This window comes from Staurois parvus, unplaced genomic scaffold (assembly GCF_062004578.1).
Source record: "Staurois parvus isolate SC_StPar_1 unplaced genomic scaffold, SC_StPar_1.0 ptg000011l, whole genome shotgun sequence".
Classification (NCBI taxonomy): domain Eukaryota; kingdom Metazoa; phylum Chordata; class Amphibia; order Anura; family Ranidae; genus Staurois; species Staurois parvus.
The window spans coordinates 32,481,514-32,502,987 of NW_028317807.1; the positions used below are offsets into that span (position 1 = coordinate 32,481,514).

Below are 21,474 nucleotides of genomic sequence, written 5' to 3' on the forward strand. Positions count from 1 at the left end.
CATGTATTAACACACCACAGTGGATCACTATGGTGAGAATCAGCCCTAAATGATTTCATTAAAGAATATCGGACAATTTCATAAAAAATGTGTATGCCTCCAAAAGCTAATAAATTATTTTTAAATTCAAAAAACCAAAAAGGTGCAGCACTACCTAATTAATCCATAACTTAACAATGATGGTGGAACCCTCTAATGTATGGTCTTCTCAACAAACTTTAAAATTACCACAATACCATACTCTGTGATATGTAACGTCACATATAAAACACATCAAACTGAAACTAAAACATAAAAAATGAAATTTAGCAGTCATGGTGGATACCCTTCCTGTAGATATTTGCAATACAAATTAACTTCAAGTGCAATTATTCAAGTGATATGTGACTTCACAGGCAGAATGAAAAGGCATAAAAAAATAAAACAGAAAGGAAACCGTTCCCTGCGCTCGAGATTAGTATACTAGGATTGTACTGTATCTGGTCCTTCATACATTCAGTGCTAGCAAAGGTCTTGATGCCCTCTAGGGGTTGGGGGGAGAACCCAGAGACAAGGAAAAAAGGGTGCACCAACCTAGTGCATTACCTGTAGGTACTAAAGAATTTTTCAGCTTAGGCCAGCGGGTCGGATACACCACATGTGCACATCTTTGGTGGCATGTTTCTTTGAGGATAGACTTGCATCACACCTTCGTTTTTGCATCAGAGTGGGTTCTTTCCCACCCTGTAAAGTGTCTCCAGCGTCTGGCGACTCTTCCAGTGTCCCGCTTATGGGCCGGAAGTGACATCACCAGAAGTGGGGTCCCTATTAGACCAAATATGGTGACTGGAACACCGGTGCTTCCTGTTCTACAGATAGCGTGCGCTCCACAAGCCATGCTGCACCCCGCTGGGCATTTCATGTTATCTTCATACACTTAATATTTTTATTCATCATTCTGCACCCTGTAGGGCAACCTTTTGTCACACGACTGCTAATAAATGTCCCCACATTATCTTGCACCCAAAACGAATTAAGGCATAAGGGACCATCAATTACTCCTAAGTATGAATTCCTATTTATTTATATATCCATTTATCGATTAATTCACACACATTTTTATCTGATCATTGTAAGCACCCCTGTCAGTAGTAAATGGTTTGTCTCAATCCTCTTAAATGATAAATTTGCAGAAGAGCTTGTTCTTTTGAAAAATAACCGATCACCAGGTAAAATATAGAAAAGAAAGCATATAAAAGAAAATGAATGCAGACATCACATCTAAGAATCGGTAAGCTGCAATATATAAACTTGCGAGCCACTGAGGTATATTATAAAAATATGAGTATTAGATCGCTGGTTAATATGCCCACTCTCGTGTGATGTGCGTTTATCAACAAAATATTTAAATAATTACCGCGCTCTAATATCAAAAAGGTGTAATCAAAATGTGCAAATGTGCTTATAAATAAATAAAAATAATAATTGTTAATATGCCGTGGCTAATTAAATAAATAAATTAAAGCATGTGAAAAATTGATACAATCATATCATATTAGCAATCCTTATGACAATGTGCAAATCTTCCATTTGTAAACCTCAAGAAAAATCAATAATATAATATAAAAATGCAATAATCTGAAAGATAATTAAAAAATAAAATAAAAAGTCTATTGTGAGAAAACTGTCCCAATGTGCAAATGAATCTCCAGCCTGAACAGATATACTCTCCTTCGGGTGAAGATAAGATCTTTGCAGTGATGTTGTAAACCTGTGTGCCTGCAGGACTGTGAGGGATACTCCCTCCTTTGATCCACTCCTTAATCCTCTGCCTTTGTATTCGTCCTATGTAGATCCCTCCAGTGCTGTGGTGTCACGGCTCCCCTGGCGCTTCTATCTTCACCCGGTCTTCCTTTCAGGTTTCAGATCTTCAACCTCATGCACACATGCGCCGCTCAGATCACAGTTACTTATCCACAGGAGGTTTAAAATCTTGTCAATATATTTGAATTTTTGAAATTTTTTTCAGATTCCAGCACTTTGTATAGATCATCTTTCAGCATTCAGCTCTTGTAGGCCATCTCCCAGAAGCCTTCACTTCCTTGTTGCATCACAGAAGAGGGTGTAATAGGGTGTGTTCACCACTCTCTACCACACCTTCCTCATTACAATACTACAATACTACTCTTATCTTCACACCCAAGGAGAGTATATCTGTTCAGGCTGGAGATTCATTTGCACATTGGGACAGTTTTATCACAATAGACTTTTTATTTTATTTTATTTATTTTTTAATTATCTTTCAGATTATTGCATTTTTATATTATATTATTGATTTTTCTTGAGGTTTAAAAATGGAAGATTTGCACATTGTCATAAGGATTGCACATATAGGGATCTGCTAATATGATATGATTGTATAAATTTTTCACATGCTTTAATTTATTTATTTAATTAGCCACGGCATGTTAACAATTATTATTATTTTTATTTATTTATAAGCACTTTTGCACTTTTTGATTACACCTTTTTGATATTAGAGCGTGGTAATTATTTAAATATTTTGCAATATATAAATGTTTGGGTTTAATACCACTTATGAATTTCACTTAGCTTAATGAATAGGGTGAACCTGTACAGACTTAAATTGCTCAATCATGTGCAAGCAAAAATCTGTTTTTTTTTGTTTTATTTTACGTGGGTATTCTTTGCAAGATGAATTTTTCACTTTGTTTTATTTCATTCGTGAAAATAAATGAAAATTCAATTGAAATTGAACATGCTTTATTACCATAGTAAATTAACTTCACCATGAGGATTTTAGCAAACTTCAATGCAGTTGTTTTTTTGTTCCTGTATTCCTGTTTTGTGGATAGAGACACATTCCAATAAATTCCTGCTTCCCGAGTTCTAATTGAGAGGATGTGCCTACCTATACCACATAATCAATCCCAAAAACTATTGGGGGAAGCAGTGAACCAATCACATGATCAGGAAATGGCATTGCTAAGAATGTTCTGTACACAAATCACATACAGTACACTTCCATTCGCCATGTTTACAAAAAGGTGACATTTGTATTTTCTGTAAATTTTAGAAAATCATAGCTGATTGAAAGGGATAGATGTTTTTGAATAACATACAAAAATGCCTGCTGTAGCAGTTTTATATTTTAGATCTTTTTTAGACAAGTTTAAACAGGCAATCTGTCAAGATAACTAATTATTTTGTTCAGATTGAGTATAGGGAGATGGGTGGACTATACTTTCCATAACGTTTTAATGAAAGTAGATGGATAACGCTCAGTAGATCCTGTAAATATTCTATATTAAGTCTGGTCATTCACTCTACAATACTGCCAGTGACCGTGACATGCATATGATCGTTAATCTTAAAGTTAGCTTTCGTCATTTAAATGCGGGTGCCCTTGGGGATACGAGTTCACATACCAAATTCGATTAGTAGTAATTCAAGGGTTCACCCACGCATGCAGTAATTATGATTGTGAGCATCCGAGGAAAATTAGTGTATAATGTCTTAATTAAAGCATGGTAATACCATTTTAGTTACAGATTAAATTATGTAAAGCTCTTTAAATATGCACATTCTTGTATAATTAAGAATAAAACTGCATCTATAAAGAAGATACTTGCATTATTAATGTGTGTTTGCATGGAAACGGTGCACAACGGGAAAATAATTCAACCACAAACAACCCAAGGCCATAGTAATGGAGGCCTATGGCAATGTCATAGAGGCACATGCTTTTCAGTAGATATCTGCTTTGCATTGAGTTCTTTCAATATATTAATACTGTTCACTTAGCAAAGCTATGTTTCTGCTTTTATACTGCAGTGTCTAATGGATCAACCCAATCTTTCCCTGGGTTCCATATCGTGTACAGCATATTCCATATTACCATACTGTCAGTTTGTCTTTCTATAAAAATGGGAAATCTTATATCAGATTTTCAAATAAAAGATATCACCCTTCTAGGTGCCATTTATATATAAAATTGTCATCATTTATCCAATTATAAAAATTAAACAGCTGCAACAAAGCATAAACAAGATCCAAGTGAGGATATTGCTACAACTGGCTTATTCTTCGATCCTGGGCATAACATCCCAAGTCCATTGCATTTCTATAAAGATCTCACTCCAGCATGTGAAATTCACATAGTACGAGTGACAATCAAAATGTCATATAAGAACATTTGAAGCATTTTTAAATTTAATATTAAAGCTTGACTCCAGATAAAAATACACAAATGAATTCAGCTGTTTTCATTAGGACATCAGTAAATATACACTCACCGGCCACTTTATTAGGTACACCTTGCTAGTATCGGGTTAGATTGCTTTAGTTCTTCATGGCATAGATTCAACAAGGTGATGGAAATGTTCCTCAGAGATTTTGGTCCATATTGACATATGTTACTGTTGCCTTTCTGTCATCTAGAACCAGTCTGCTCTTTCTCCACTGACTTCTGACATCAACAAGGCATTTTCATCCACGCAACTGACGCTCACTGGATAATGTTCCTTTTTCAGACCACTCTCTGTAAACCCTGAAGAAGGTTGTGCTTGAAAATCCCAGTAGATCAGCAGTTTTTGAAATACTCAGACCAGCCCGTCTGGAACACCAAACATGCCAACCCTCTAACAGGAAGTCAGATCACAAAAACAAAAAAAAGGAATTTGTAGATTCGGAGAATAGAGAGCAATAGAAGGTACTTTTTGGAGTAAAGAATACACACACTTTTTCTAATGAGAGTTTAGTGTCACTTTCACTTGTTGTTAGCCTCTTGCAATCCACTGTACAGCAGAACTTAATTTGGCTGTTTGATATAAAGAAGTGCATATAGCCACAGCACAGCCACTGTGGTCCAATAAGTGGTTACTTGTGAAGACGCTTGTGGCATCTACTCATTATTAATCAGTGCAAATATACATTTATTTAATATTAATCACCAAATGGATATCAAAATTCAGAAATAAATTAAAAATACTCTTCATCCTGCACCAATAAATTTACAACATTGTCAAATACATCAAATCCAGATATAGCTGTTTGAGACTCTGTGGGGTTGGTATACTAAAGGCAAACAGTTGCACTCTTTTTCCCCAGAGCTTAGTGAATGCTATGAAGCTTCACTTTGTAAAGAATACCTAGTCTTAAAAAACGCATTTTTAATTACACGGGATTTGATGATGGAAATTAGCAGAGCTTCATCGCATTCACTAAATTCTTTGGAAATTGAGTGCAATTGCACTTGCAAATTGCAGTCTATTTACCTTTTAGTAAATCAACCCCTATAATAACATGTATTTTTTTAAATTACACGTGAACACATTTCTTTGCTTTTTTATTACATCACATTTAGCACTTTTTGGTCCATAAAGCAGTGACACCCCCTCCCCCCTTCCCCTCAGGTGACAAATATGTGTTATAGAGATGTTTGTATAGTCTGTGGTTGTACATCTCCTTGACAACCTCTTAGGTTTACAAATCTTATTGTACAGTATCCTTTGGATCTACCACTAATGGAGTGGATTGTTTGGGTTTGTCCTCATATTGCATGGTTTTGATGTAGATAGGGAAGGGGATTGTGCCCCAATAGAATTCTAAATGACATCTATGACACCTTTTCCCTGATTTATGTTTGAAAATCTGCTCTATTATACACTTCTGAAAACATAAAGCTATACATAAGCTACTAACTAAAAGAATGTAATAGGTGTTTGACCTTATACTGTACATATGCATTGACTGTCCATGAACAAAGCACATATTTATTTTGCCAATGTCAGGAAAAGTTTTTTTCTTTTCAGAGAAGTATGAAAATCTTCACTTACATTTAATTTAGTTTGCAAGGAAAGGGACCATGGAGTAAAACAAGTGGACTGTCCCAACACCCCAAAAAAGCAATATTACTCAGTATCAATAAAACTGCAAATAATAAACAAAAGGCAATGATCCTGAAGGTGGCATACAGAAGGTTAACTATTTGTTACACAGTATATCTTAGTATTTACAAAATGCCTATAGTTCTGCTTCAATGACTTACTAATCAAATATCAAAAACAAAAATTTTATATATTGCAACTTACCATTTTTTAATGTGGTGGCTGCTCTTGTTTTCTTTTTCTTTCCTTTTTTATTTTCTTTTTTCCTTTTTTTGGGATAAAACTTGAATAAAGCCTTGTAAGAAACCCTGTTAAATGGTTTGTCTCAATTCAGCTAACTGCTATTTTTGCTGAACAGCTTGGTCTGTTAAAGGAAGTTGAACAATAACAGACTTATTGGCTGCATCAACAGTTGAAAATAATGGAAACATGTCCAAAAAAAGGAAGCGAATGCAGCCACCACACCAAAAAATTGTCAGGCTGCAATATATTAAATGTTTGTATTTGGGTTTACTACCAATTGAAAGACAATTTATGAATGTCATTAGTGTTGTTCTGTGGGCAGTGTGAACAACTGTGGAGAAGGTGCTAAAGCTGATTGACAATTCTGCTGTTTGTCAGAAGGACTTGTCTTTCGGAAAGTATTTGTGAATTTGTGGAAACTCCTGTTGTCTTTTTAGTTTAAGGCCTTGTTCACATCTATGCATGTTGCAATCTGCTGAGGGAATAATGTCTCTGACCCTTTCCAAAAATGCAGCGGATGGAAACGCATAGATATGAATGTGCCTCGTAGGAAACCATGTTAAATTAACTGTGGTGAATATTCTGCAAAACACAAAAAAAATGCACAAAAAAATGCATAGGTGTGAACCAGGCCTTTGTCAGATCTGTTCTAATTAAATAGAAAAGTTCACTGAGTGTTATTTTTTTCCTTTTTTTCTTGTTTTCTATACAATGGCTGCCTCTTTACTCCAGTCTTAACCTGCAGGGGATCACAGTACAGTTTGCTTAACCACTTGAGCTCCAGAGGATTTACCCCCCTTAATGACCAGGCCTCTTTTTGCTACTTGGCGCTGCACTAATTCAACTGATAATTGTGCGGTCATGCAATTGTGCACCTAAACGAAAGTTACGTCCTTTTTTTCACACAAAGAGCTTTCTTTCGGTGGTATTTGACCACCTGTGCACTTTTTATTTTTTACGCTATAAACAAAAAAAGACCAAATATTTTGAAGAAAAACAATATTTTTTACTTTCAGCTATAAAAAATATATAGTAAACTCAAAGTTGGTTATAAATTTAGGCCAAAATGTATTCTGCTACATGTTTTTGGTAAAAAAAATCCCAATAAGTGTATATTGATTGCTTTGTGTGAAAGTTATAGCGTCTACAAACTATGGTATAGATACTGCAATTTACGACATTTTTTTGCTATACAGCGCTGCGCTAGTTTAACCACTTGCCTACCAGGCACTTATACCCCCTTATTTACCAGGCCAATTTTCAGCTTTCAGCGCTGCCGCACTTTGACAATTGCGCGGTCATGCAACATTGTACCCATATGAAATTTTGATCATTTTTTTCTCACAAATAGAGCTTTCTTTTGGTGGTATTTAATCGCCACTGGGCACTTTACTTTTTGCGCTATAAATATAAAAAAGTGCAAAAAATTTGAAAAAAAAAAGTTTCTTTGTTTCTTTTATAAAATTTTTCAAACAGGTATTTTTTCTCCTTCATGGTGTGCGTTGATGAGGCAGCACTGATGGGCACTGATAGGCGGCACTGATGGGCACTGATAGGCAGCACTAAAGGGCACTGATAGGCAGTACTAATGAGGTGGCACGGATAGGCGGCACTGATAGACAGCACTAATTAGGGGTCACGGATAGGCAGCACTAACATGCAGCACTGATAGGCGGCACTGATAGGTGACACTGATGATGGGTACTGATAGACGACACTGACTGGCATCACTGCTGGGCACTGACTGGCGGCACTGACTGGCACAACTTCTGGGCACTGACTGGTGGCACTGGTGGGCGGCACTGGTGGGTGGGCACAGGTGGGTGGCACTGCTGGGCACATGTAGGTGGCACTTCTGGGCACAGGTAGGTGGCACTGCAGAGTGGCACAGGTGGGTGCACTGCTGGGCACAGGTGGGTGCACTGCTGGGCACAGGTGGGTGCACTGCTGGGCACAGGTGGGCGGAGCTAGTGGGCACACTGCTGAGCGGAACTTGTGGGTGGCACTGCTGGGCACCGATCATCAGGGCACTGATCATCAGTGCCCTGATGATCGGTGCCGATCCCCGCTCTGACAACTGCCGGTTCTCGGCAGTACTTGCCTCACGATCTGACAGCGTGAGGAAAGTGCAGCCGAGAACCGGCACTTGCATTTCCCTGTGATCAGTGTGTCATTGGACACCGCTGATCACGTGGTAAAAGGCCTCTGTGATTGGCCTTTTACCACATCACGTGATCAGCTGTGTCCGTAGGATACAGCGATCACGGAGATCGCCGGGTGCGCGGGAGAGTGCGTTCTGGGAGGACGTCATATGACGTCCACCCAGAACTGGCCGGCCACAGTGCAGCCGTCATTCGGCTATCTGCGGTCGGCAGCTGGTTAACAGACAATTGCGCGGTCATGCAATATTGTACATAAATTAAATTTGTCATTTTTTTAACACAAATAGAGCATTCTTTTGGTGGTATTTGATCACCTGTGCACTTTTTATTTTTGGCGCTATAACCAGAAAAAGTTTTGAAGAAAAAACATTTTTTTGAAAAAAACAATATTTTCTCATTTTGATCATAAAAAAACTAAAATTTCGTCATATATTTAGGCCAAAATGTATTCTGCTACATGTTTTTGGTTAAAAAAATCCCAATAAGTGTATATTGATTGCTTTTTGTGAAAGTTATAGCATCTACAAACTATGGTATAGATAATGGAATTTACACAGCTTTTACTTTCTGACTGCCCATCACATTTCTTGAGGTGCTAAAATACCAGAATAGTACAAACACCCTCAAATGACCCCTTTTCAGGAATTAGACACCCTAAGCTATCTGCTGAGAGGCATATTGAGTCCATGGAAGATTTATTTTTTTCCACAAGTTTCTGGAAAATGACAAAAACTTTTTTTTCTTTTTTTTTTTACACGAAGTTGTCATTTAAATGATTTCTTTCTCGCACAAGCCATGGGTATATGTGGAATTACACCCCAAAATACATTCTGCTTCTTCTACTGAGTATGGGGATACCACATGTGTGATACTTTTTGGGAGCCTAGCCACATACAGGAGCCTGAAATCCAATGACCACTTTGAAAGCCTGAAGGTGCGTAACTACCTCATTACACTTCCTCACTACCTATCACAGTTTCGAAGGCCCTGACATGCCAGGATAGCCCCAAACCCCCCCAAATGACCCCTTTCTGGAAAGTAGACACCCCAAGGAATTTAAAAAGAGGCATGGTGAGTATTTTGCAGATCTCATTTTTTCTCACAAGTTTTTGAAATATAAAAAAAGAACAGAAAAAATATGTTTTTGTTTTTTTTCTTCATTTTCCAAAAACTTGTGGCAACAAATGAGATCTGCAAAATACTTACTGTGCCTCTTATCAAATTCCTTGGGGTGTCTACTTTCCAAAAAGGGGTAATTTGGGGGGGTTAGGTGCTATACTGGCATTTCAGGGCCTCCGAAACTGTGATAGGTAGTCTGGAAGTGTAATGAGGAAATAAAGCCCTTTAAAAGCCTGAAGGTGTTTATTGGATTTTGGGGTCCTGTACTTGGCTAGACTGCCAAAACGTCTCTCACATGTGGTACCCCCATACTCAGAAGAAGTAGCAAAATGTATTTTGGGGAGTAATTCCACATATAACCATGGCATTTGTGAGCAGTAAATAATTTAAGTGACAATTTTGTGTAAAAAAAAAAAAATATATATATTTTTGTCATTTTCCAAAAACTTGTGGTAAAAAATAAATTCTTCTATTGATTCAACATTCCTCTCAGCAAATAGTTTGGGGTGACTACTTTCCAAAAAGGGGTCATTTTGGGGGTGGGGGCGTTTTATGCCCAGCATTAGAACTTTATGCCACACTTCATTCACTCTTCTAACCACCTGAAGACCAAGCCTTTTTGTTCACATGAAAACAATCAGTATTTTTTGCTAGGAAATAAATTTAAACCCCCAAACATTATATATTTTTTTAAAGCAGGCATCCTAGTGAATAAAATGGTGGGTACTACAATTTTTTATGGCACATAGTACTCGCGCAGCGATTTTTCAAATGCAATTTTTAAAAAAAAAATACACTTTTTTTACTTTTAATGCACAAAAACACAATATATTGGCCAATTATTTGTTAAAATATAAAAGATAATGGTATGCCGAGTAAATAGATAGCAAACATGACATGCTTTAAAACTGCGCATGCCACGTTCAATGGCGACAAACTGCAAACATTTTTAATATCCATAGGCAGCGCTTTAATAGCCTTTAAAAGCCACCATTTTAGATTTACAGAGGAGGTCTAGTGTTAGAATTACTGCCCTCGATCTGACGTTCACGACAATACCTCACATGCATGGTTCAACCGCTGTTTACATAACGGCACAGAGTCAAGGCTTGTGCACACAGGTGTGCGCACATGGGAGGGGCAATTTTTTTTATTTTTTTTTTTTATAGTTATTTTGATTTTTTTTTTATTATTTTTACATTGTACCTTTTCATTTTTTTTTTTTAATCACTTTTAATGCTATAACAGGGCATGTAAATAACCCCTATAACTTCAATGGGCATTGTCATATATTCTTTTTTGAGAAATCTGGGGTCTATCAGACTCTAGATATCTCCTCTGCTCTTACATTATCTAATCAAACCAAAATCGGTGTGATCAGATGCTTTCCCAATTTACAAATGGCGCTGTTTATATCCTGCGAAACTGAAGTGATGAAATGCTTGTAGCTTCCGAATTCTTAGACTATAGAGATGATTGGCATCATTCTGGTGTCCAATCAGCTCTATGGTCAGCTGGCAGAAACACCGGCTGCATTCTCAGGTTCCCCCGATGGCACGAAACTGCCCGAGAAGGCCGTGGAAGGCAGCGGGGGAGGGGGGACATAATCTTCCACTGCTTGTAAAAGCAATCTTGCAGCTAATTAGCCACTAGGATTGCTTTTACATGAAAGCCGATCACCGGCTGAAAAAAACGATACCAGGATGATGCCTGCAGCTGTAGGCATCATCCTGGTATAACCATTCAAATCCAGTGATGTACCAGTACGTCGCTGGTCCTTGTTGGGTATATATGCTATGTTCTTTTTTTTTTTTGTATGCAGCCTGTGGACTGAATGAAAAAATGAGAAGAAATATGTGCCAGAAAAAGTGTGTGGTATGCCCACCATTAGAATATACCACCCTCCATCCACCCACTTCTAATGGTGGGCACACATTAGGTCACACTTTGCCACAAGTGCCAGTTCCAAGATTGAATAAATGTCTAAATAGTGGCACGCTTGAATAAAAATTGTCCACGTATAAGTGGTACCCCGTATGGAGAAATGATGACACCAAGTCCCAAACTGCTCCCCATGTAGTCTGGGCATCCGGGGGGGCTCCACGTGACTATCTTTTCCCTCGTAAATCCAAAACTTCTAAGTATAGCCTGTTGTCCTCTCACAGGTCTTCTACATCTTGACCCCATATCTGGCACGCTTGCAGGGGAGAAATTGTTTGAATGCAAGGCGGCCAGAAAAAATAATAAGGGACTCATCAATGCAGATGTTTTCCTGGGGAGTATAGACATCTGCAATCTTTAGGGTAAGGTGATTTGCGAGGGGCTAAATTTTGTGGAGCCGTCAAATTCAGGGTTACCCCGAGGATGACAGAGTGTATTGTCGCTGAAATGCATAAAACACATTATACTCTCATATCTATGCCTGGCCATGGCAGCAGAGAACACGGCATATGATGAATGGGGTCTGCGGACCAATACAACCGCAATTCATTTCTTTTAGTAATGCCCATGTTGAGGGTTAGGCCCAAAAAAAATTTAAATTTGAAAACCGTAATGAGTTTCCATGCGACTGGTCTGGCAAGGTTTGAATTTGGGTTGGCGGCGATAAATTGTTGTGCATATAGACTGCTTTGATCCACAATCAACGCATACAGATATTCCGTGAAAAACAGCTCCAAACATCAAGGAGGTATGTGAAAGACCAAGATGTACTAGACCGCTGGTACTCGCCAGTTCACCAAAAGGTAGAGCGGCACTAGTACTGGCACTCTGCTGCATATGAGAGTCATCAAAATTTACCGGCAAGTGCTAACAGAGATCAGGCCTGATTCTGAAAACACTGCGGTTTTGTGTGCAATGTATCAAGTGACAGTGATCTACTGACACTGCACTTGCTGGGGGAGAAGGGGGGGGTAAGCGTAGGGGCTTAACGCAGGTGTTGGCAGGTGCAGGGGCTGATCCCGCTAACGCTGCATTTTTGCGGACGCTATACTAATGTGAACGCTGGTATAGTGCTGACCTGATCAAAGATATTGACCCGTTCAGACACTATACTAGCAATGGAGGTTTATTGTACATGGGCGTGCTCCTGGCAATCAAGGGGTTAAATGTGATGACTGGTGTACTGTTGGGCAATCTGACGCTATCTGGGAGGGGTGTGAAAACCACGGGAGCGCGAATTACGTATATATATATGTGATTTTGCGTACCCATGCCGCCCTGTAGCAGTATTTCTGCTGTAGGGTGGTAAGGAAGCGGTTACAGAAGAGGTTTGTGTTATGGCGCTGCGTTACTTTAACTGACAATTGCGCAGTCATGCAACACTGCACCCAAATTAAATTTACATCCTTTTTTTTCCACAAATTGAGCTTTCTTTCGGTGGTATTTGATCGCCTGTGCGGTTTTAATTTTTTGCGCTATAAAAAAAAAGGCTGACAATTTTGAGACAAAAAAACAATATTTTGGACTTTTTGCTATAAAACATGTCCAGTAAAAAAAATTAAAAAATCAAATTTTGTCACAAATTTCATCCAAAATGCATTCTGCAACATGTCTCTGCTAAAAAAAAATCCCAATACGTGTAAATTAATTGGTTTACGTGAAAGTTATAGCGTTTACAAATGGCGGGAAAGATACTGGGATTTTTTATTTTATTTATACTAATAATGGTGGTGATCAGCGACATATTGCGGCGATCAGCGACATATGACGGCGACCAGCGACTTATGGCGGGACTGCGGGACTGTGGCGGACATTTTGACACTGGGGGGGGACTGACTTGGGGTCACTGACATCCCCAGTGACACCAATACAGTGATCAGTGAAAAAAAACCCACTGAAACTGTACTAATGGCAATGGGGAGGAAGGGGTTAACATTTTTAGTGTTCACTGTGTGAGGGGAGTGTTTTACTAGGGGGAGGGGGTGTGTGCTGGAGGGGGGGGAGGGAGGGGGGAGCTGATCGAGGCAGAGAAACCCTCTGCAGCTTTTCACGAGCTGAGCAACTGACAGATAACAAGGCTGTGTGTAAACAATGCAGCCGTGTTATCTGTCAGTGATCACAGCTCATCGCGGCCAAAAAGCCGGTAATCACTGGCCGTGACCCGGCGGCTGGGACCCGCTGATGACACCCGCGGGACAGGTAGGGCGTGCACACGCCTCGCGTGCGCCCCCTACCTGTTTTGCAGAACCACGTTTTAAAACGTGGTTTTGCCTGTGAGTGCCGCCCTGCCACCGTATATCTACAGTGGCTGGGCGGCAAGTGGTTAAGGATCTGTGTTGATGGGTTTCTCTCCCTATACAATTCAATGGGAACACAAACACATTTTGAAGTAGGTTGATGCAGTTTAGGACAAGGTCAAACCCAGCAACACGGGTGCAAAGGAAGTGGTGATGACAAGCATTTACTAGTAACCATAGCACTTTTAAATAGAGAGTGCAAAAATCACCTTTTAGGCTCCATTAACATCTGAGCATTTCCAGAAAAGCATGTTTCTTCCTGCATTACTGAAACAAGTGTCGAACTTGCAGTACCATACTAATGGCACCCCAAATACGGCTATAGGAAACGCACATTGGGGTAGAGTTACAAAATCTGGTTCACTCAGAATCTGGTGCTACTGTGCATGGTAACCAATCCGCTTCTAACCTCAGCTTATTCAGTTGAGCTTTGGCAATTAAACCTGGAAGCTGGTTGGTTTCTATGCAGAAGTGCACCTGATTTTGCACTCTCCAGCTTTAGTAAATAGACCCCATAGTGTTGCGTGAAAAAACACACATTAAAAGCAAAGCTCACTGCCTGAAAATGTGCGGCAGCTTGTTTTGGCGCATTTGTTGTGTGTAGCATGATTCACAGGTATGAATGGGGCCTTAGGAAAATTATTGGGAGTTAAATTGTATGCATACAGCCTTAGGGGGTTACTTACTAAAATGGAAGGAGTGCAAATTCTGGTGCAACTTTGCATAGAAACAAGCTGAAACTAGAAGCTGATTGGCTACCATGCACCAGATTATGAGTGCACTAGTTTTAGTAAATCTACCCCTTGGAGTCAGCATCTCTAACTTTTACTGTAACAGAAATCTTCATAAGAGAACTATAGAATTTACCATACCTGACTTTTTTTTTTTTTTTTTAATTCAAGCTTCAGAGTTGTCATCCCGTATCGTTTAACTAAGTGAATCTTGGACCTGGTACAAGCGTGTGCAAGTCATACAATAATAGCTGATATACACATCCTTGTTCCATGCCAGTGAATTCATCAAAGAATGATGGATGAATAAGAATACCAAGCCTGTAGCTTGCATTTTCAAAAACAAATCAGCAATCATAGCTCCTGCTTTTCCATCCAAATAGTTTCTGTTTAACCACTTGCCCTCCAGAGGATTTACCCATCTTCCTGACCAGGCCATTTTTTGCGATGCCTAATTGTGACATTACTCCCTTTTGTACTTGTATCAGCTGCCTGCTACACTGATCACTGCACAGCAAGACCTTTCTGCAGAGTTATATATATTAGATTATTAATATTAATTCATTCAATTGATATTACATAAAGAGCTTGAAGTCATGACTTTGCTATACACAAGTATCTTAACCACTTGCCTTTCTGAGGATTTACTCCCCTTCCTGGAAAAGGCCATTTTTTGTGTTACTTTAACTGACAATTGAGGGATAATGCAATGTTGCACCTAAATTAAATTTATGTCCTTTTTTTTTCCACAAATGGAGCTTTCTTTCAGTGATACTTGATCGCCTGTGCGGTTTTTATTTTTTGTGGTATAATAAAAATACAATTTTGAGAAAAAAAACCAATATTTTTTACTTTTTGCTATTAAACATGTCCAGAATAAAAATTAAAAAAATCAATTTCGTCATAAATTTAGGCTAAAATGTATTCTGCTACACGTCTTTGCTAAAAAAAAAAAATCCCAACTGGCACTGACATCCCCAACTGGAGCTGACAGGGGAGAGATCTATATTGTTTACATACAGACCTCTCCCCTGTCAGTGATACTCGGCGATCGCCTGGTGGCGACAGGGAATCTCCAGCCGGGACCCAGTGATCGACAGCTGAATACGCCAATGGCGGCGCGGGTAGGGTTTGCATGTGCTCCCTACCCGGAAATACAAAATCACACATATATGTGTGATATTGGGCAGCCCTGCTGCCCTGTAGCAGTACATATGGTATATATGGTAACAGTATATATGGTGACAGAAGCACTGGGAAAGCCAGTTTGGCTAGCAAAGGCTGCTGCAATGTGTGTGTGGAAAGTTGGCATAATCAAGAGTGATTAGGACACTGTTCTTAACCATTCTTTGGAGAGGATGCAATCAAAAATGTGTCTTAGTATTCTCACAGACCTTGGGGTAATCAGGTTACTAAGCAGACATTCATTGTATGATGGCAGCTTTCGCAAGAACTGTTTTTGGGGATCTGAGCATTAGATCCATTTCTCTGCTAGCATGACATTATGATTTTGAGGCTGCATTCACATCTGAGTTATTTTGTGTTTGAAGCTTGCAGCATTGAAATGCTCAACAAGCCAAATCCCATTCATTTCAATGGCCCCTGTTCACATATGAGCATTCTGTCGCCTGAGGCAAACCGCCTGTCGCTCAAAAAGTACATGAGCTTCTTTTTGGCTTCTTTTTGGCAGATCAAAAGCATGTTTAGCCCCATAGACTTCAATAAAATACCTGAAACCATGTGACTTGAGCGTTTTATTGCACGTTTTCTGCTAAAACAGCAGCTCTACCCCTAATTTCCTCCCCCTCTCCTCCCTCTAGTACTTTCTATTGGCTAAAAAAAAACACCCAAAGCTATAAAATGCTTGTAATACACTTCTACAATGCATCTAAAAATGCTCAAACAAAAACGCCAATAAATCTCTACACTCAGTTCTGAATGCAGTCTAAAGATTGCATTGGTTAGGTTATAATTTTTATTATGTTTTTGTGCTGTTTATTGCATAGTGCATGGAATAAATTGGGGCCAGTCTGAAACTTTGCGGGCTCTTACTACCTGCACATAAACACCCTCTTTTAATTCTGTCTACATCCTCTCCAAGGAATAGCAAAAGCAAAGCTTCTATCTTCACAATATCTTTTTCTTAATAGCTGTCTATTGTATATTAATATTTATCACATGTATATTACAGGTTTTAAACTTCCAATAAATTAATATTTTAGGCTTCCTAGTTTTTAAGTACAGTGTCTCTTTTATAAATGTGCTTTTTCAAAGAAGTTTCAGCCATCAGAAAATAAATGAGTAAAAACGCTTTATAAAAAGTCACTATAAGGAGCACACATCTTACCGGTATCGGCATTGAAAATGGCAGCTTACTTTAAAGCACCTGAGAGTGAGCTTTTATGAAAAGGTAAAAAGTAACTTCATTTTCAACATCATCATTGCTCTATATACTGTACTACAGTTCAGCAGATTTAAATAGAAAGTAGTTGATGTAAAACTTTTATTGCGGTTTCTGGAGCTCCAAAGTTTTTCGTATGTTTCACTCATACTTCTATTCCTTATAAATGCCTCATTTTTAAGGGCTGACTGTAGGAATAACTCTATAAAGTTGACATGCTCATTGTGAAGCAGAGATTTGGGAATGTTTTAACTTTAAACCTTCAGCTTGCATCTCTGTAATGTTACTGAGGAAGCATCTATCTTTTTCATAAATGCCAATAGCCAGAACATAAAGCTCAGAGCCACTATTAGCATTTTGTACATCCTTTAAGAAAAAGATGCAGAAAACCATTTTAGTTTAATAGAGCAGTACCAAGATGTATACAAAGAAGCAACCTAAAGTCTGGATGGATATGCATAATCTACATGGCTGAAATGCTGTATAAAATATTCATAAAGATGATAGACTGTAAAAGGAATAGCTGGCTGACAAAGGCCAGACTTGCTTATTGTATTCAAGTATTTTAGGATTACAATAATATACAATCTTTGAGATTGTCTAGTATTGAGATATGATAATATCAGTGCTTGTACACAGCAGCTTAATTGCGGTAATATGATATACATGTGGAGAGCCATTATGGTATATTTACTAAAGGAAAAGAGACTGTTCACTTTGCAAGGAAATTTGCATGGGGAATTTTCTCTTAGATTTGTGAATGAGGTAAAGCCCTGCTGCCTTCCACCTTCAGAATAGGTGCAAGGAAAAATACAGTTTTTATCTTGCACATAATTGGGTATTCTTTGCTAAGTGAATTGTCACAACATTCACGTAGCTAAAGGACAGTTGCCTTGCAAAGTGAATATTCTTTTGTAAACTTAGCAGCCTTTTTGCCTTTAGTAAATCAGAATTATATAGTTAGTCTGGCTGAAAAAAGACAAACGTCCATCCAGTTCAACTATTAAAAAAAAAAAAAGTTATAATCCTATACCCACAGTTAATCTAGAGGAAGGCAAAAAAACCCCAGTAAAGCGTGATCCAATTTGCTCCTGCAGGGAAAAAAAAATTCCTTCCTGATACCCTGAGAGGCAATCGGATATTCCCTGGATCAACTTTACCTATAAATGTTAGAATCCAGTTATATTTTGAGTATCTAAGAAAGAATCCAGGCCTTTTTTAAAGCAATCTACTGAGCTGGCCAGAACCAACTCTTGAGGGAGTCTGTTCCACATTTTCACAGCTGTCACTGTGAAGAAACCTTTCTGTATTTGGAGTTGACATTTCTTTTCCTCCAGATGTAAAGCGTGCCCCCTTGTCCTCTGTGATGACCTCAGGGTGAATAGCTCTACACAGAGCTCACTATATGAACCACTGATGTATTTATACATGTTGATCATATCCCCCCTTTATCTCCTCTTCTCAAGAGAGAATAAATTCAGTTCCTCTAATCTTTCTTCATATCTGAGCTCCTCAATGCCTCTTATCAGTTTGGTTGCCCTTCTTTGTAATTTCACCAGTTCCCCAATGTTCTTTTTGTTAATTGGTGCCCAAAACTAAACTGCATATTCCAGATGAGGTGTTATTAAAGGGGTAAAATGATCTCTCTCTCTCTCTCTCTCTCTCTCTCTCTCTCTCTCCGGAGTCTATACCTCTTTTAATACAAGAGAGGATTTTGCTCGTTGTAGAAACCGCAGCTTGGCATTGCATGCCATTATTAAGCTGATCTACGAGAACTCCCAGATCCTTCTCCACCATTGATTCCCCCAGTTGTTACCCCCCCTCCCCCCCCTAGTATGTATGATGCATGCATATTCTTAGCCTCCAAGTGCATAACCTTACATTTATCAACATTAAACCTCATTTGCCACATAGTTGCCCAATTAAACAGTGCATTGAGGTCGGCTTGTGAGTTGAAGACATCCTGTAAGGACGTTATTCCACTGCACAACTTGATGTCATCTGCAAAGACTGAAATTGTATTTTTAATCCCAGACCCTATATCGTTTATAAATGTATTTAAAAAGTAAGGGTCCCAACACGGAACCTTGGGGTACACCACTGACAACCCTAGACCATTCAGAGTATAAATCATTAACCACTACTCTTTGAGTACGATCTTTTAGCCAGTTTTCTAACCATTTACAATACGGATTTTTCCAAGCCCCTAGACTTTACCTTACACATTAGCCGTGTGTGGGGAACTGTGTCAAACGCTTTTTGCAAAATCCAAGTATGCCACATCCACCGCCACTCCTCTGTCTAAGGTTTTGCTCACCTCCTCATAAAAAGAAATAAGATTTGTTTGACAACTTCTGTCTTTCATGGATCCATCATTTCTAATAACGTCTTTCTACAACAGGCTACACAGTCCCTTCAAGAGGTAAAGCAATCTTGGGAGAGAATGTGCATATCTAGATTTAGCTCTGTATGACTCATGTGACTATGCAAGGCACTATTTAGATCTGGAAGGAGATGTAATATTTCACAATAATACCATTTATTAAAATTCTCTATAACAAAAATTGCAGGAAACATAAGAAGTTTACCTGAAGCTTGTTTAATCAATTGATTCAATAGAGAAAAGATGAAAAATAAAATTCTCCGGTCTTTCTGTGTCTTCAGTCTATAGTGCACTGCGCTCATGTAATTACTGCAGAAGTATATCAAAAACTGCTGTTAGAAGGCAGTCCATGCACAGTTCTTGTTCTGCTAAACAGCAAATCATAAAAAGCAGAATGCACATCTAAAAGGATCATCGTTAATGTCCTTTTTCTCAATCCTGATCTAAGGCGTATTCTCTGAGGCATGTACAATGCAGACTCTAGACAGGTTGGATGTAAGTTTAGAAATCTTTACACAAGCCTTTGACGGTTATGACAGCCCGTCCTTGAAGTACAGGGAAAAAACGGCTAAAATATTATTTCTGGAAAGTTGGTAGTGTCCCTGAATATATAAAAATAGTTAACATGTTTTAACAGCACAATTATCATTTAAAGTGACTTGGTAGCTGGAAACAAATTTCAGCAGCAAGTGTTCTGCAAAAGAAGACTCTCAATACTTACTGCTCTGGTGGGTGGCAGGACCAAACTGTCTTTAGGGGCTACAGCCTCTAGAATCATCTTTAGCGTCTGGCACTGATGGTTTTCTCTGCCAGTTCTTCATGACACATTAGAATGCAGGGGCCAGCTAGATGAAACACAGTGCACAGCGGGAATCTGACATCCCAAGAAGTGTGTCAAATGTGAACATTCCATCAGAGGCCATACCTTTTTTGAAGAGCGCAAAGTTTGTGCTCCCCACCCCATGCAAAAGTAAGTATTAAACGCATTCTTTTGTAGGATGCTTGTTGAATTTTTTTTCCAGTGACTGATAGGCTTTAAGATGATGCACTTTTTATTTTTACCAAGCTGCCTTCATTGTTTTTACATGGTGCTTTGACCTCACAACTTTCCCGTACAGGCACATATGATCTTTAGGGGATATGTGATTATGTTGTCACTAAGGTTTCCTGTGTAGATTGTTATGGCGCTATTTCTTTAAACAGTGCATTCTTTGTGTAGACTTGTACTGTCTCTTAATATATAAAGTATCTCTTTGGAAGTAAGAGGAATTTTTCAGAGTGCCAAGCGAAAGGTTGTAGGTTATCAAATCAAGTTACATAGAAAAACATAATATGTGCAGTCAACTTCTTCCTGTTGTAATAAAAAAAATAGTTATCACATGGCTGCCATCTGAAGCCATGGCTTTTCCTCTATTTTTAGGACAAGAGGCTACTAGTGGCATTCTCGAAGTCTTTGTAGATGATGGCTGGCCATCAAGGGATTTAGATGTATTTAGTTCTGACATCTGAAGGGAGCTCTTATCTGAAAGCCTTTTGGTATCAGAGGGGATGGTAATGCAATGAGTTCCAGTTTCTGTGTTCACAAAATTAGGCATTTTTCACTTTTTATCCTTACATGAGCCAGTTTCTCCCATCTGTATAAAAATCGAACAGTGATGAAGGTACAGTGAAAGTGTTGTTAACCTTTGCTACAATTTCAGCACTTTTTCACATATCTCATGTACCCAATGGGAAAAAAAATGATACATTACAGTATATTTACAAAAATATGCCAACTTTTCCAATTGTACAGAAATAAACCTTCTTCAAGATGCAAATCAACTTTGCACTCTGCAACTCTGGTCTTTCATAGCCAATATCTAATTGTCTTAAGTCACTTCCAATAAAAGCAACACGCTTATGTGTTATGACAACAGTGCGTCTCAGTCATAGCAGCGTGACCTGATGTGGTCAAAAAGCGTAAGTGTGCTGCTTTTATTCAGAATGACTTAATAAAATATTATATTGTTGCCTAAAAGAAATCAGAGTTGCTGGGAATAACATTTGTTTATATTGCAGTATATTATTCAATGTGTCACATCATTTAGATCATGTAGATTTTGTAGATGAATGAGCCAAAACAAGACCTGTAAGTGTTAGTGAACTGCAGCAATTAAATATCAGGTGACCTGCCTTGCCATATTTGTGCTGCGTGGCAAAGCTGTGTAATTTCAGGGCTAGATGGAGAAAAATTGAAATCCTTTAGCAAGTGAAATAGTTCATTTATGTGTATTTCACCTAGAGATCAGCTTTAAATACTTTGTACTTGT

At 38.6% G+C, this 21,474-nt stretch overlaps 1 protein-coding gene across 1 annotated transcript in view; it reads left to right on the plus strand.

Moving 5' to 3' along the window:
• The window catches only part of SPAG16 (sperm associated antigen 16), a 1,274,471-nt gene that overhangs the window by 448,054 nt on the left and 804,943 nt on the right, over positions 1-21,474 (plus strand). The gene's annotated exons all lie outside the window — the stretch shown is intronic.